The sequence below is a fragment of the Thermobia domestica genome, chromosome 2, assembly GCF_964235325.1.
Source record: "Thermobia domestica chromosome 2, izTheDome1.hap1.1, whole genome shotgun sequence".
Taxonomy (NCBI): domain Eukaryota; kingdom Metazoa; phylum Arthropoda; class Insecta; order Zygentoma; family Lepismatidae; genus Thermobia; species Thermobia domestica.
In genome coordinates, this window is record NC_137455.1 from 145877111 (window position 1) to 145893350 (window position 16240).

General features: G+C 36.0%; 1 protein-coding gene across 3 annotated transcripts in view; it reads left to right on the top strand.

Moving 5' to 3' along the window:
• The first annotated feature begins 1108 nt into the window (after window positions 1-1108).
• The window catches only part of simj (transcriptional repressor p66-beta simjang), a 59335-nt gene continuing 44203 nt past the window's right edge, over window positions 1109-16240 (top strand). Inside the window, exon 1 of one of the 3 annotated variants that reach the window (XM_081746857.1) lies at window positions 1109-1621. The gene's annotated coding sequence lies outside the window, so the exon portion shown is untranslated. Of the gene's footprint in view, window positions 1622-1806; window positions 2087-16240 lie in introns of those variants that run through there. The other 2 variants (XM_081746873.1, XM_081746865.1) reach the window with 2 other exon arrangements.

The window sequence follows — 16240 nt, forward strand, 5'->3', positions numbered from 1 at the left end:
TTTAAAAAAAGAAAATCTTTCCATTTATATTGTTTTTGCATAAAATTTAACCCCGTGTGCTATAAATAAGCACGTCCACTGTCAAGATGTCGTTATTAATCTTACACAGAAATAAAATACAATTTCTCGTTTAACGTCAGACGATATGCCCATATAGGCTAAAGGAGGCGGATGATTAATTAAAGTGAATTATGATGAAATAGTTATTGGAATGGTAATGTAGGAGGAAACGAGAGAACTTCAAGGAAATCCATGAGCACAATGTTGTCCTCCGAACTCACATTCACGGGAAAAGTAGTACCTCATTAAATATATATTTTTAAAATCTTTTATAGAATGATCAAAATATAATTTGTTTTATGGACTGACTTGAATAAATGTGAAATAGGAATCTAAACTTCATTTTACACATTCCCTTTTTCTGTTGCATGTTGCAACTTCATAAATGTTACAAAAATTAGTGAGAGCTCTATAGGGCAGATATAATTTCCATGAATCAATTTATTCTGATTAATTTAAATGGGCATAGCCTATATAATAATTGTCGAAGTAAATGGCAAACTAAGATTATGCAGTTAGGCATATCTTCAAAAATTATAAATAAAGCGTTATTCTCTTGGATAGTTTGTATTATCATCAAAATGATTCGAGTTTCATTTTTCAATGGCTAGCAACTTGCATTGGTTTCTTGCATATAAACAAGTTAAATCTCCCAGCACTTGTTCCGCACTGCACGCATGCCAAACACATCATGAAAAGAACAACCCGTAACGAGCGCATTGTTTAGCAATACTGTATGTTTTCTGTTTTACCTACTTGAAGAAAACAAAGTAAGTAGGTGTGTTTCCGCTTATGCGGATAACACATGCATGTCAGCTCTGTTATAAGTAATATACTTCACACTGTCTCATCTATTGTTTAGTTTGTAGCGATTTTATTCTTAAAAGCATCGAGACCTATTTCTCCCTCCCCTTCTCACGTGGAAGCACTTGAACCAACATTTCGTGGCTACACATCTCCACGGTTCCTGCTGACGTCACGATGTGCGATCAGTGCCCCTCCACGCATTCCCTCCTCCCGCAGGACTCTTAGCTAGCCTCACCCTCCCGACCCCCGACCAGTCGCTCATCTGTACCTGGCTTTCAAGTCCTCGTCACTTTCTCTCGGAGTATCCATAGCAACTGGAGATGTTATACTGATTTCCTCAAGCGATTATAGTTTTCTTATCATTAATACAAGTTATGTTATTTGATTGAATAGGACCAAGAAGGACACGTGACTTTGTTTATAGTAAACATCTTGTTTACGGAATCCTTGCTGTATACAAGGAAGCCCCGTAGTAGTATACAAGTAGAGACAAGGGCACGCCATTTTGGATCAGTTGTTAATTTTTGCGTGGACGCGTTAATTTTTTCGTTAAAATTACTTTTTTTTATATATACAACCGTAGAGACGCTAGTGTGATGAGATGTAATGGTTTGGTGTTAAAAATGTTATTGATAGTGAAGAACTGGACACCTTGGAATTTCTTAAGTTTCAAATCAACACCTCGTCGGTACTTTTGAAATCGATTTGTCAGGCAGGAGTTTACAAATTTGGAACGTCCTTGATTGACCCCCAGGTATGTCAACTTCTAATTAAAAACTATTGCATGTGGGGTATCGTTGAAACCGTCTCTTTACATAGAGTTTGAATATGACATCAGTTGAAATGTATATTGTGGTTGAAGCGAGAATAATAAGAGTTTTGTTTCTCAATTACCTTCTCGCAGACGGACATTCATACAATGAATTCGCAGTGGATTATGGGTGAGACAGATGAGTGAAGCGATTATTGTGCTAGATAAGATTTGTGTAATATCAGAAGTTTTTTTTAAAAAAAATATATAGTGATTAACTATGAATAGGATTTTAAACGGCACAAAAAGTAGTTTAATATGTACTAGTTTGAGTGTGCACATACGCATTATTAATTACATGTAACAACTAAGAAAAACATGGTGGTAGCTGATTGCTGACGAAAAAAACATCACAACATACGACTCGGATTAATTAAAGTTTTATATCAATGCCTGTCAGCTTAGGAAGTAAGTGATATTATGTAAAAATTGTTATTTTATTTAAAATAATTGTGAAAATATTTCGAGTAGAAGGTGTAGGAATATAAGTCATTATCATAACTAATCATAAGTTCGAATGACCCATAATCCAATATGCACGCAAAGAATTAATTGTTCTGATGCTGTAGAATTAGTATGGAGACCCATTGTAATATACTGTATATGTAGGGAAAAAAACAAGGCAAAACAACGCCTTATAGCATTTAATCATGAAGTAAACAATCTTAAAAACATTGTTGCTTTGACAGTAGATCATTACATAATTTAAAAGTCGGAGAAATATGCCAAGACGTAAATATGATGAGTAAAGTTATAAATTACTGATGATACTCGGACAGGTTACAGAACCAGTTATTGATGCATATTTTCCGCATTGAATATGGTACGGAGCCATAGAAATATTAAAATAATGTATTGAATAACGTTTTTGCACTAGTTTCTACAAAATTACCTGTTAGTGCGTGAATAAATCAGAGTACTGGTTTACGTTACAATTAATTTAGTACAGGTTTAAGGAGGTAGCTTTCATCCTTGGACAAACTGTTTTGCTGTAAATGGTTTTAAAATGGGAGAAAATATTATTATGAATTAAACGATCATATATTATTATTTTACATTTGTTCACTGGAAGTACTTAAGGAAATACTTAGTTGTCTAACGTTCTTGTTATTATGCAGTACTTGTAAGGTTTAGATAGGTGTGATAGAATTTTTGGCTATTTATTTACGTTAACTTGTAAAGAAGAAATAAATCACCATTTCTACCTACCTACTAAATGAAGTAGTTACATTCTAGAAGTAATCTTTGTACTTCTTGTGATTTGTGAAAGTACAGTTTAGTTAGCTATTCAGTCTTGTGGTGATCTACTTTATGCACACCACATTTTGCAAAGTTTATAGGTAAAATTCAGTTTCTACATAGAGATACATGTTTATAAGAAATGAATTTCTGCAGGGGACAGAGTCAAATACTAACGAATGCAACTGTGTTTTATGTTTACTAGTGTAAAATCTTAGAAGTGTTTTACGACAAGTGAGTGTATGAAGTATGACTTAATAGATATTATTTTCCGCTGGCGCTGGATTATCTGCAGTGTACAAAAGCTGCATTTTATATTTACAAGTGTAGCGTTGCTGGTGTGAAACCACAACAAGTGCTATTGGAACTCGTAACATTGCGAAATTTCTTGTGTTTTACCTTCACTTATACCCACGTCACTGACGCGCCTGTTTCCTTCGGACACACCCCTGTACTTGCTATCGGGCTCACCAGCTTCGGCCTATTCTTACTTGGTTAGGTAGTATTCGTATTTTTAGTGCCACCTAGCACAGGCTGATTTGTATTTTTGGCAGTGTAGCTTTTGTGCCGCACGCCTAGACGCTGTATTTATACGCAAATCATAAAAGAATTGTATTTTTTCAACAACTACGTCTGGTTCTACCCTTGATTTTTATTTATCTTAAGTGGAGTAATGGCATGTAGTGCAGCGCAGGTCTTTTGGAGGCAGTGAGAATATAATTAGTGAAAAAATTATAATTTTTCAGCCGTTATTTTGAGCGATGTGCCTAAACTTGACCTGCACAATTCTGTCTTTATTGCTTCTCACTGTTTTCATGTTGGAACATACCTTTTGCATTTTCTCAACATTACAAGCGCTTTACAACAGTTACATTCAAAGTTATATGCTTCAGAAAAGTGCATAATTCATTTGAAACATGCTCTACAGTTCAGTGCTTTTATAAGCTTAATATCATCTGCAAGGGTACTAATTCGATTGTGGAAAATTGCTCAGTAATTATTAAGCCTGCATGGTGTTAAGGAAGAATGTCAAATAATGAGTGACGTAGAGGAACTGAAAACCTGTAGTGAATATTTTCATTCTAATGTTTGATTAAATAACAGAAACAGTTATTGTTATAATTTTAGAGTTATACTGTTATTTTCTATAGTACGATAATTAAAAATTTAAATAGCTACAGTAATTTTTGTTCTCTTCAGGAAATGCTACTAAATTAAATGTATTTTTATTATAACAATGCAGTTCCTGTAATCCATACTTTGTGCAGCTTTCAAAGTACAGCTTTCTGTATGCCTTTTAAGTTTTAGTAAATTGTTTGTATCTGCACGATTCAGCTGTTAGCTGCAACTATTGCTTTGTATATATTTGTACAATAATCTTATATACTCTATGCCATGGAAACACAAATTTTCGCGTAAGTTATTCGTACCAATAGGCCTGTGAATAATACATAATATGAATTTGGACAAAAAACTTTGTTGTCCTGAGTAGGTAGCATTCCTGCATTTGATGCTTGCGGAGGTGAATTTGATTTCCCGTATACGTCAAAATGTGGATATATATATATATATATATATATATATATATATATATATATAGCGCCGATGTAGAGAAACTACGACAGTACAGAAAAGAAATATTTTTATACGTGATTTTTCTCCTTCAAATGTTTAGGAATGAATGACGAAATATGAATAATTTTCATTTCAATATTTTCACCTGGTTGATAGCCCAAGAAAGATTCATTACTGTATTCAACATCGTAGATAACACAACAGTAATAATTTCTACTTTGAGATTATGATCAGAGTTGTCTTAACGCATGGGCCAAATGATCACTTGCTCGGGGTTCAAGGAGCATAATTACGTGCATTACGCGTAAAATTTGGTCAGGGGTTTCCAACACACTGATTTGCCTAGGGACCATAATGCTGTTATGATGGCAGTAATTATCAGTTATACTTTTAATAAATTAATATAGTTTCAGTTATCACATGATTCCTGAACACAAGTCGTTTTGTGGAGAAGATAGGTCGAAAAATTGTTTATACCGTAGTTAGAGGTCTTAGGGGAAGCGACTTATATACTTCTTTAAAATTCTGTTTTGGTTAGTTGGAAATTGAACATACCCTTTAAGTACTGTGACCCTATATGTGACAGGATTGTTGGTTAAAAGTTGGAACCAAATCACTGCCTGATCTTAACTTTATATTCTATATAAATCACATGCATTAGTAGCTGGCATGAAGAAGCATGTCTGTTTCAAATATATTGACACACAGTGCTGGTACTCAATTTACAACAACAATAATAATAAAAAAGTTTTTCAAATAAAGTACTCGGTACTACGCTTGCATTATATTTAAAAAGGCGCTTCCTTAGTTTAATTTCGCAGGATTCATCCTAAGCTTTTTCAGATCGAATATTTGATTGCTTACAAATAAGAATGTGAGGACCTTTCTATAATTCCTTAACACACCTTCACATCCCTTTGTAAATAATCATCTGCTGTATTTCGAAGACTAATTGGTCTTCTGGTTGTAACAAATTACGAATTGTACATCTTATATACACACTCCTATTCCCTGTTCAGCGTAAGTTCTAAACTCCGATAAACAAAATATTTGTATCCTTCCGATTGGCTAGTGATGTATCACTCCCACTCCCCATGGGGAGGAGCAAATTATACACGTGCATTTTGATAATACTGTCTCGTGCTATCCAGATACAGCAGCAGCAGAAAAGAAAAAAACTCTAAAGATTAAAAGAAATATGTTTGAATTTCACTGTTAAACAATTGTTGCTTAGTGAGTAAAGGTTTTCCTTGTTGATGTTTCACCACAACACTCGCTGAACCGGGATTCATGTCAGTCATCTTTCAGACTTAAAAGCAGAACACGCCTTCAAGTTGAATTGGCGCCATAATTACTGCGCATGCTTAATGTTTATTTCTATCGTTTCATTAACCACACTCGATTGCAGTATTATTAGATAATCCGTATTATATTTTTGTCCTTGATAATAATATAGTAGTTTTATATGGAGGTTCATAGTGAAAGTAATAATCAAATGATATGAACTATTTTGCGGAGGAGTACAAGCGTCGGTAGTCCAACAGCAAATCAGCGAGATTTAGTTTCACGTGGCTTTGTTTATCGCAGTTTAGAGCTTACGCCGAACAGAGTATAGTCTCTATTTCTAGTCCCTTCGTCGTTTTTAAGGTACTAACATTTCGGACACACCAACACTCCATATAACACTACGTCTGCTCTTTGAACTGTGAGGGGGGAAGTTGACGCGGATTATTGTCCACGTTTACAACGTTAATTGTAAGGGCAAACATCCTTTCTTTCCGGGGATTTTGCAGCCTTATGTGTGAAAAACATATCCTGAAGCTTATGGTTATATAGAAGAGTTCCACTGCCGAAACGGAACGATGTATTTAGGAGAATTTTCAGACCTCTCTTACAGCCTTGTATTGTTCGATGTTCCTTAGTACATTAAAATCTGTCGCAACGCAGACATCTGATGTTTGCACGTTAATTGAGATTGTAGAGCCTGCGATCCCAGTCGCTCACACGTCTCGGAATTTCTTTAGATACACCGTATCGTTCGCAGTTGTGGTCTTCATCGCCAATCACCTACCACGGCTGGTATGAGACTTAGCAGCATGTCTGTTGTGGTAAAATTGTCTTGTCCCGTTCGCAGGTGTCCAGTTTCTCAGAAAACTTACATGGCGGAAGATGAGCTGATAGGTCATTGGTACACGAAGAAGGTTTGGCGTAAACGTTAATCTTTCGCAATACGACGCTTATTCAGTGCAACCTTAATAACTTTAATATCATCTGTTGTTCTGTACTTGAAGGAAAACCATTTGCAGTATAATCAGGTTTCTGTTTTATCACACTCATTGCTCATACATGGTAAGAGAACATGTGGTCAGGCTGCGTCGCTATGTACTTCCTAACTTTAATTTTCTTATGTTAACTTTGTTTCTAGTTTGTAAGTATTTGCTGTGCATGTTTTCTTCGTAGTGTATTTCTCTTTCTGAAGCGTTTACGGCAGCTGATCTATTCCAGATTTATTATTAGCTCGAGCCTTCTGTGTTGATTGTTGGAAATCGGAATGTGAGCACGGGCTTTGGGGCTCCATCCGAATCGACGATCGTGGCCGTCAAGTTTGAAGGTTGTGTAGTGTTGAACAATAACAATTATGTACTGTACATTAATTACTGGTCTCAGTACGTGCTGTTGTATTGCATTTATTAACCTCTCCGTGTACAGTGTTGGATCTGCGTTCTCCTTGACGTGATTGAAAGTCCCTCTGTTGCCAGTCACTATCCTCAAACATACTTACCCACTCCCTAGAAATTGTATGCAGGTGAGTCTTCGAAGTGCGTGAATTGGAAAAACTGCATTGTCTCTTAGTTAGACTCCTATGAATGTCGTACAGAATCGGATGTGCTCAGTCACTACCCAATATTCCATTCCTAGTGTGCGTGCTGTTTCAGAAACTGGTGTCCTGGATACTAACCGTACAGATAGTAATATTTTGATGTGCCACTTGACTTGTACACTGACTATATACACTGTTTCGTAGAGTATTCTCGATTTTCTCTTTCATACTGAACAGTGCTAGTTAAGCTTTCGAATCTTTAAATACTGATAGTTATAAATTTTTCTTCGAGCCTCATGATTCCAACTCTACGCTGTGTGTTAGTCAGGGCTTGTTCGTATACTATCGAACATTTTTAATCATTTTCGCTATACTTATTGCTTTGGTTGTTGGATCGTGTCTTTCTGGAAGACTTTTCCATTCCAGCACCATGTGCCTGTCTTCTTTGATTTGGAGAAGGTGACATAACTTGGCATTAATGAATTTTAAAATAATGTGTGTGAGACTTAGAAGACAGGCACAGAAAAGATCTTCTTGAGCATTTGGCTCTATTTACATAGTAGAACTTCCTCCGTGGTTCATTTTAGGATTCCTGTGGATTCTATTACTTCAGGTAGCATTGCTGTTCTAGATAGTGTGGTTCGTGTTATGTTGCTTGCTGTCGCGATCAACTGTAACAGGTGTAGCTTCTGTTTGCGGTCTGCTGTATGTGATCTATTGTTAGCTAGCCACTACTATTTACTGGGTTTCGTTCTCTTCGCAACATCAGTCAGCAGTTCTAATTGGCGTTACGTAGTTTTGTTCGCTGGTCGAGCGAGACAGGTTTCCAGTTTTTTGTCGAGAAAACAGAAAATTCAGTGTCGTCAGCGCTCTTGCCATCTCGTTTCGAGCTTGTATCTCTCCCATGTAGATATATGCCACTTTCTGGGTCCAGGTTTTGATCGTTGTTTGACGTCAGCATTCCACAATTGTAATCTTAAATACGTTTATCTCCGAGCTCTCCATTTATCTCTCACTCTTCTCCATTCTTGAGGTGCTGATCGTGTAGTCTGATCTGTCTGTTTTGTCTTGTGTTGGTTTCTAATGTACTAACTGAACGCATTTTACCTTGGCATCAGGCTACTGTTCAGCTACTAGTGCATATCGCCATTGTTAGACTTATATTTGGAAGCAAATGGAACGACATACCTTCTTCTCATGAGAACTTCCTATAGTTACTCATGTGCGCTCTATCGCTGAGCTTCCTCCTATATGAACTACATGGAGGCCGATTTTAGGAACGTTATGCAGCATTTTCTCATGTTTTGCACCTTTAGTACTTCTGGGCCTGTGAAAGACTCATTTGCCTGAGTTTCACTGTGTCGTTAAAAAGTGTTAGTACTCTTCTGCTGGGGTTTCTGGTTTCACCTGAGCTCTAGCCCTACCTACACGTAAGATTGAATGTCAAAACAGCACAGAGTGCAAGAATTCTGACACCTTTTCGTGTGCTACTAACACAGTTTTTACTATTCTTCCCAGTATTTAGTTTATTTTGTACAGACTGTTCTTAAGGTGAAAGATTTGGTGGCTGTGATTTTATTACAGAAGGGGACATCTCAGAATTTAGTTATCATTGCCTGTGTTCAGTATTCACTGTTAAATTAACAGCAGCCAAACTTACCCACGACCAGCGTTTCAGCTTTCGCTACTACTGTGCTCGTTTGAACTTCTAAGCTTATAGTATGCATTTGTAATTATGATCTCGTTCAAGATATTTTGGTGGGATATCATAGACTATAACAATAGAATTGCATCGTAGTTGCTTGCTGGATGTCAATATATATATATATATATATACATGTATGTCAGAATTTCCCTGTTGTCATAGCCGGCAAGCACGCCGCCTTGATAGAGATTGCATTGGAGCGCTCTCCGTCTTGGATCTCTGTACCTATTTTGTCTAGAGAGTACGCTTCTTGGTTTACATATTGGGACCATGTGAATGAAAATAAGCCACAGTCTGTGAAATCTCTTTTGTGGAATTGGCAGACTCGTTGTGTATAGTTGCAGAGAGATGTTCTGGAGCGTTTCCGTCTCTAACTTATTCGTAGTTGGTGCGCGGGATGAACGTCAATATTACGGAGAATGTATTCTTACAGTATGTCGTAGAGTATTCGGCATTTTCTGTTTGAATGTCCGGAACACTTAGATGATAGAGAAAGTCATAGGCTGCATAATATTGTTCATCGTTACTTTACTGATAATCTTGATTTATTGTCTGCAATCGAGCTTCTCAACGCTTTCTAAAATAAATTGGCAAACTATATACAACTTTAATTACATTCTTGTTCCTAAATATTGGAATGGCATTTTATATGCATACATACAACTGCTTTGCTTTATTATTTGTTATGAGTGGAAGGTTACTGATAAACTATCAACTGCAAGGTCCCTTGAATTTTGTATAAAATGAGGGCAAGGGGAAATCGTCATTAAGATTTATTCTATTTGCATACGAATGACCAAAAAGGAAAGGTACTAACAAAGGGAAAGCTTCAGTCGGAATTTACCTATATTCTGTCAACATCCCACATATATTAAAATTCCGAACAAACAGTTGAGAACTAAATTCAAAGATGTAAGATTCCTACTGCTTAGCCCACTGCATTGAGTAAACAAAAACTACCTTGAAGTAAACGTCTCATTAATGTTACAGAAGACTCTTAAATGAAATTAAAAATTACACTGACTTATCCTGTGAACTTTAGTGCTTGTTTCTGACAGTTAAAAGAGGGAGGGGGGGGGAATATATTGTTCAAAAGAACGTATATTGATGTTAATGGATTATGTGGCTACAAAGAACGACTGTGTCTGTGTCTCAAATGGCTACATATTGAACCAAATGTAATCCTTATAGAGAGAATATAAAGTAGAGTATTCAAGAAAATACATTGATATGATTCAGTTTCTCGAGATATTCTTTAGAGTTTGTTTTCCTGTAGTAGGAGTCTGTACTGATTTTCTACTACCACACAGAGATTAGTAGTAAGGCCTATAATCAAAATTTTTGAGCTTGATGAGGTACAGACGTACACAAAACTCAGACTAATTTTTATATGTTTGATAATTTTGCTCTTTATATATCGGTAAATTAAACAGGTTGCAAATGACAACATAAGTTTACCTCGAGTTGATTGAAATTCATAATTCCTATGCGAGTCTCGGTTATATGGAGAAAATAGTTTTTTTTCTCTCTCTCTCTTTTCTTGTATAGTGTCCATATTTGATAAGCAACTGTACTGTCATTTTAAGAGATGGTTAACCCAGCAAAAGTGGGAAAACCATAGATACAATTTGTTTTGTCAGTTACTTTAAACTAGCGAGGACTATTCGAATACATAGGAGAAACATGATGTTCTTTAAGTTGCAGTATGTTGTATTCAAGACAACCCACACAGTTCGAAGCTCTCGAGAAAAGCCTTTGTGTAGATAGACGTTACAGAGGTTTTAATTTGTCAAATAAGGAATTTGAAGAAAGAAAAAGAAAAGAAAATAGCATTAATGTCTTCGTTGGGAAAAATCGAGGTAAAATCTCAGATGAAGTTATGGTTCTGCGTTGAATCCGAAATCTGCCACTGGGATGTTAAATATGTAGCTGCTTATTATAGCTCATTTACTGGAGTATATTCAAGTGTACTAGTGAAAGTGATGATTTGTTGAAGTTGAACGCATACATTCTTTGTCTGTGTATTACCATGGCACTTGTTAACAAAATCCTTGTGACTAGTAGTGAGTCGAAAAAACAGATTATTCCGATTTGGTTACTTGGAGTTCAGTGTCTTTTTCAGCACCGAGACTATCTGAGAAGTTCAGGGTGGAATCCAAACCACTGTTATAGGTTCTAATTTCAATGCTCTTCCAACAGGAATCGAACTGTGGGCCTCGTGTACCAAAGGCGCGCGCTAACCAGCGGGGATGTCTTGGACTTCGTTTCCTGGTAACATCGTGCTGCAAGTAGCATTAACTAATAAATAAATAGCTGGTTAGAAAATTTAAAACATTTATGGACTGACCTAAACTTTATATTCATGTTTTAATAAGACAAACAACACAAGTGTTGATGATTAAGAAATTGGTTAGTTGTAAATTGTAGAGAGTTCATATTGTTTGTAACATATGGACAAGATCATCAACAATTGCTGTATTGTTTACGGCTTTGTAGCAAGCACATGGAATCGCGTAAATGACTTACACTATGTATAAATGGAGGCACTTTCTACACGAATTACTCGGTTGTTTGTCAATTGATATTTACTGTTTTATATTTGTTCAGTCACATGCAAAGAAAATAGTGTATTATTTAACTTACGGGAGCATGGTGGGTAAATGGCAGAGCACCCACCTCTAGTGCGACGGGAGTCCACATTCATATTTTACTAATTCTTTCACAGTCTTTCAGTTTTGTTAATGATCTACACGTATCTCCTTTGTTTAAAGGACATAGGTTCAGTGAGGGTAATTATGAGGAAGATTTCACAACTTTTCCACGTCACTCAGCGTACATTAACTTTGAAAGCAGTTAACCTAGGCAGCAGTTTTTGGTGCCAATAGAGTAACAGTTTGCTGCCAAGAAATTTTGTCATCTCATAAGTTGATGAATAAAGGTCAAATTTGTGCTGTCTCGTAATACCAAAAGGGTAATTATGAGACACCGGATGGGTAATTGTGAGACAAAGAAGTCTTCGGTATTTTGTGTTTATTGCATAAAGATGTACAAATATTTGGCTGAGTTACAAGAAAATAACTAAGAAAGAAAGTGGAAATAGCTACTAATGTTATTCTAAGATTTTGGTGAGTTGATATAATAGGCCTATAGGCTAATAGCCTATATTAGATAGTTTTAAGTTACAAAACAGGCTTACGAAACCAATTTAGATCAAATTCTAAACTGATCACTGAAAAACAACTTAGGCTACTTCTATTTCTTTATGTTGTAGTATATTGATATGCAGCCTAGGCTATTTCAACAAAATAATGTAGGTCTACAATTTTCAAACTTACTAAGAAACAAGATTATAGGTCCTTGCAGCTTTTTTAAAACTTAACATAGGTACTAGGGTACAGAGACAGATTCCAGCATGAGTCTCATAATTACTCTCCATATATATATATATATATATATATATATATATATATATATATAGGGTGCGGAAAAAGTCCCAGAACGGTCCAATATCGCGCGAAGTATAATGATTAGCAAAACAAAAATTACACGTGATAAACAGTTTCGAAAAAGCCATCCAATGATACCAAACGCAACCCCCTATCCCCACTCCTTTCGGGAGTACGGGGGTAAATTTAAAATTTTAAATGGGAACCCCTATTTCTTATTGCACATTTGGATTCTACTGAAAAAGTGACAGTGATTTGACCCAAAATTGAAAACAGTGTCTTCGCAGATGGCGCTTGAATCGACACACACACACACACACACACACACACAAAAAAAAAAAAAAAAAAAGCAATGCACCAAAACGTTACGAAAATGCGCGTTGTCAATCCCGTGCTCTGTAGCCTTACGTTTAGCGTGTTGGATCACAGAGTCAGAGGTTCTGAGTTCGATCCCCGTCCAAGGTTTTCTTTTTTCCTTTTATTTCCCTAAATAAATTCCATAGGTTTTAACTTTAGGTAGTACATTTTTGAAGTTACGTAGAATACAAATGTCGATAATTGTTTTGCAAACTAGCTTTATGAAATAGTTTCTAGTAATAGGGTTAGAGTTCATAGGGTTATTTAAAATAAAAAATAAACTTTTTGTCGCCATTTGTATTTTCTTGCAAGTTAATAAATATGGACAAATACATTATTTTTATCGAAGTTAAAATGTATGAATTCATTATTTGGGTATAAAAAAATTCACATAAAGAATTTTACTCCTTTTCTGTAAATAACGTGTGTTTAACTATGGTATAATTACTATGAATTTCTTATATTTTTTGTTTTTTCTTAAAAATGTTTGCGATTCTTACTTTTTTCATTTTGACTAATACTGAAAAGACGATACCGTGCTTTTTAAAAGCTCTATAAAATTATCGTAAATTGCGATATTCTGTAGTAGGGTCTATGTAAATATACCCTTTCTATCTTACGTTATTCCATTATTTAAGATTTCATTGGAGGAAAGTATTTCTGTGTGTATGTGGGGGGGGGGGAGGTGGATGGATGTAATATCGTGTTTGCTTGTTTTACTATTATATTGAAAAATACGTTCGCTTGTGGGGCCCCAAATATCGCCTTGCACCGGGGTCCCGAAGAGTTTTGTTACGGCACGAGTAGATATAAAAGTTAATGATAGAATCTCAAATTTCAAAACAATTCCTTTGAATGAGTTTGTTAAAAGAATTGATACATCCAAACTGAAGCTTAAAAATGTAGACAAAGCATTGTAAAGTATGTTACTAAATGCCTGTGCTCTTAATTTTTATTTACCTACACTGGTTGAAGATCACTGAGAGGTGTGTCATAATTACCCTCCATAGACAGTGTGTCATTACCCTCATTGACCCTAACTGTGGGATATTAATTTAAAGATTTCATTTCATTTGCTCCCAGGTTATATTAAACTTTACAGTGACTGTTCACCTTGTGCTTCTTTTTGCGAGATGTTGCCGACAGTTCTCTCACTATTACCCCCAATTATATCATTCATTTACATTTATTACAGTCTCCTTTACTCTACTGATAGTTGTGGTTCGTTAAAGTAGATATACGAGGTCTGTCCAGAAACCAAACTTTCATAAATCATCATCTATAAAAAGGTCTCTGATTGCTTGCCTGCACCGCATAGTAGGATTCTTCCCAAGCATTTCAATGGTAATTGCATCATATTTCCTTGTATCATTGTGAAACTGTGAGCGTCGGAGTAAACTTGTATTCCATGCTTGTGCCGATTTTGTAGTATTACGAAAATAATAATAAAAGTAACGTGGGTCTCAAATTTGGTTTCAGTTGGGCAAAATATTTACAGAAACTTTGAAAATGTTGCTGGAAGTGTATGAAGAAGAATATATGAGCCGAATCCAGTGTTACGAATGGTTTCAGCATTTCAAATCAGGAAGAACATCCATGGAAGACGAGGTAGATGTGATGTTCATGTTCAGAAAGTTATAAGGAAAAACCATCGTTTGACCGTCCGCGAAATACCTGAGAAAGTAGAAATCAGTAAATCGTACTGTCATGTCATCTTATTTGAAAAACTGAACATGGATTGTGTTAACTGCAAAATTCGTTCCATGGTTGCTAACAAGTGAACAGTGTAGAAATCTGTGAAGTTCTTCTGAATCGTGTGCACGAAGATGGTAGCTTGAAAAACTCATAACAGATGACGAGCTTCTGTCTGTGATTATGACCTTGAAAGAAAGGCACAATAGTCCCAATGAGTTGGAAAATCTTTGCCGATATCAAAAAAGCACATCAAAGTCTTTCAAACGTTAAAGAGATTTTAATTGTTTTATTTGATTTTTGTGGTAGTGTTCATTATGAAAGCACTCTTCATAGGCAAACTATCAATAAGGAGTATTATTTAGAAGTGATGAGGTATTTGAGGGAGGCTGTGAGGAAGAAGAGACCGAAAATGTGGTAAACAAACATGGATGCTGTACCATGACAGTACTACTAGCCATTTTTTGCGTCTGATTAGTGAGTTGTTTTGGTGAAGAACAATACGACTGTTATACCCCAATGTCCCTGCGTATCTGATTTGGCACCTGCAGACTTCTGTTCTGTACCAGCAGTTCCAGTTCTGTTCCCGCAGTTGGAATCCACTCTTAGAGATCGCCGTTTCCAATCCATAGAAAATGTTTTAAAAAAAAAAAAAAAAAAAAAAAAAAAACACCTACGAGATTTTCAGGCTATTCCGAAAAAGTGCAGTCCAGCTGGGAATGATGTATTAATAGTGTAGGGAACTATTTTGCAAGAGGAAAGTGTGAATAACTTTCCCAAACGATGGACACCAGTTCGGTTTCTTTCCGGACAGACCTCATAGTTCGATTTTTATTTTTTTTCTTTCTAATATAGATATGTCAAAATGGCTTATCTGAGTTCGAATCTGGTAAGACCTGATTCCTGGATACCTAGTGTTATTATTGGTGTATTATTATGGTTACTTTTTATATGGAATTTTGAAAGTCTATTCCGTCATATGTACTCAATAACCGTGGCTTCAACGCATGTTAAATTCATGAATTGATGTAGAATTTGAGTGTTTCGTAAATACAATTCTGACTTGGTAATAATACAAAAGATTGAAATAAAGGGAAAAGTAGGGCAGAGGTCGAGTCATTTATATTGAGCCAAATTTGAATGTGCCACTTAACCTACGAAATGCCGTGTTTCCACCACCGGTTGTGTTTGATCTACAGACTATTGCTCGGCATCGGAATTTTCGCTTCACAAGGTGTCTATCGGTCACGAAAGTCATGAAATCAGAAAACGGTCATGAAAGTCAAGAAATAGTAATGAAATTTAGCTTTTGGGTCAGGAATTTTTTTATCTGTACAAATATAAGTACAGACTAGAAAATTTTGTTCTATAAAGCGTCAAAATTCACCACTAAAAATGTCTTTTGGACACTATCAAATCGCAAGCAAAGCATGCTTCTATCGCATGCATGAAAATTCGGCTAATTCGCACCCAAATTCGCTCTTGAGAATGACACGAAATGTTATGGTTTAGTAAAGAAAAGGTCATGAAAAAGTCACGAAATTTCATTTTGGAATTCTTGTAGACACTCTGTTTCAGCTGGACATTGGATATTGCATCCCACTCCTCTGTACGTGCTTACCATAGGCTGAAGACAGTGCGTACTCAACGATGGGACAGGCACCGCTTGAGGAGTCCGAAAGTACAATAGGAGATGAAAGCCGAGCTGGCATCTGGACTCTTGACAT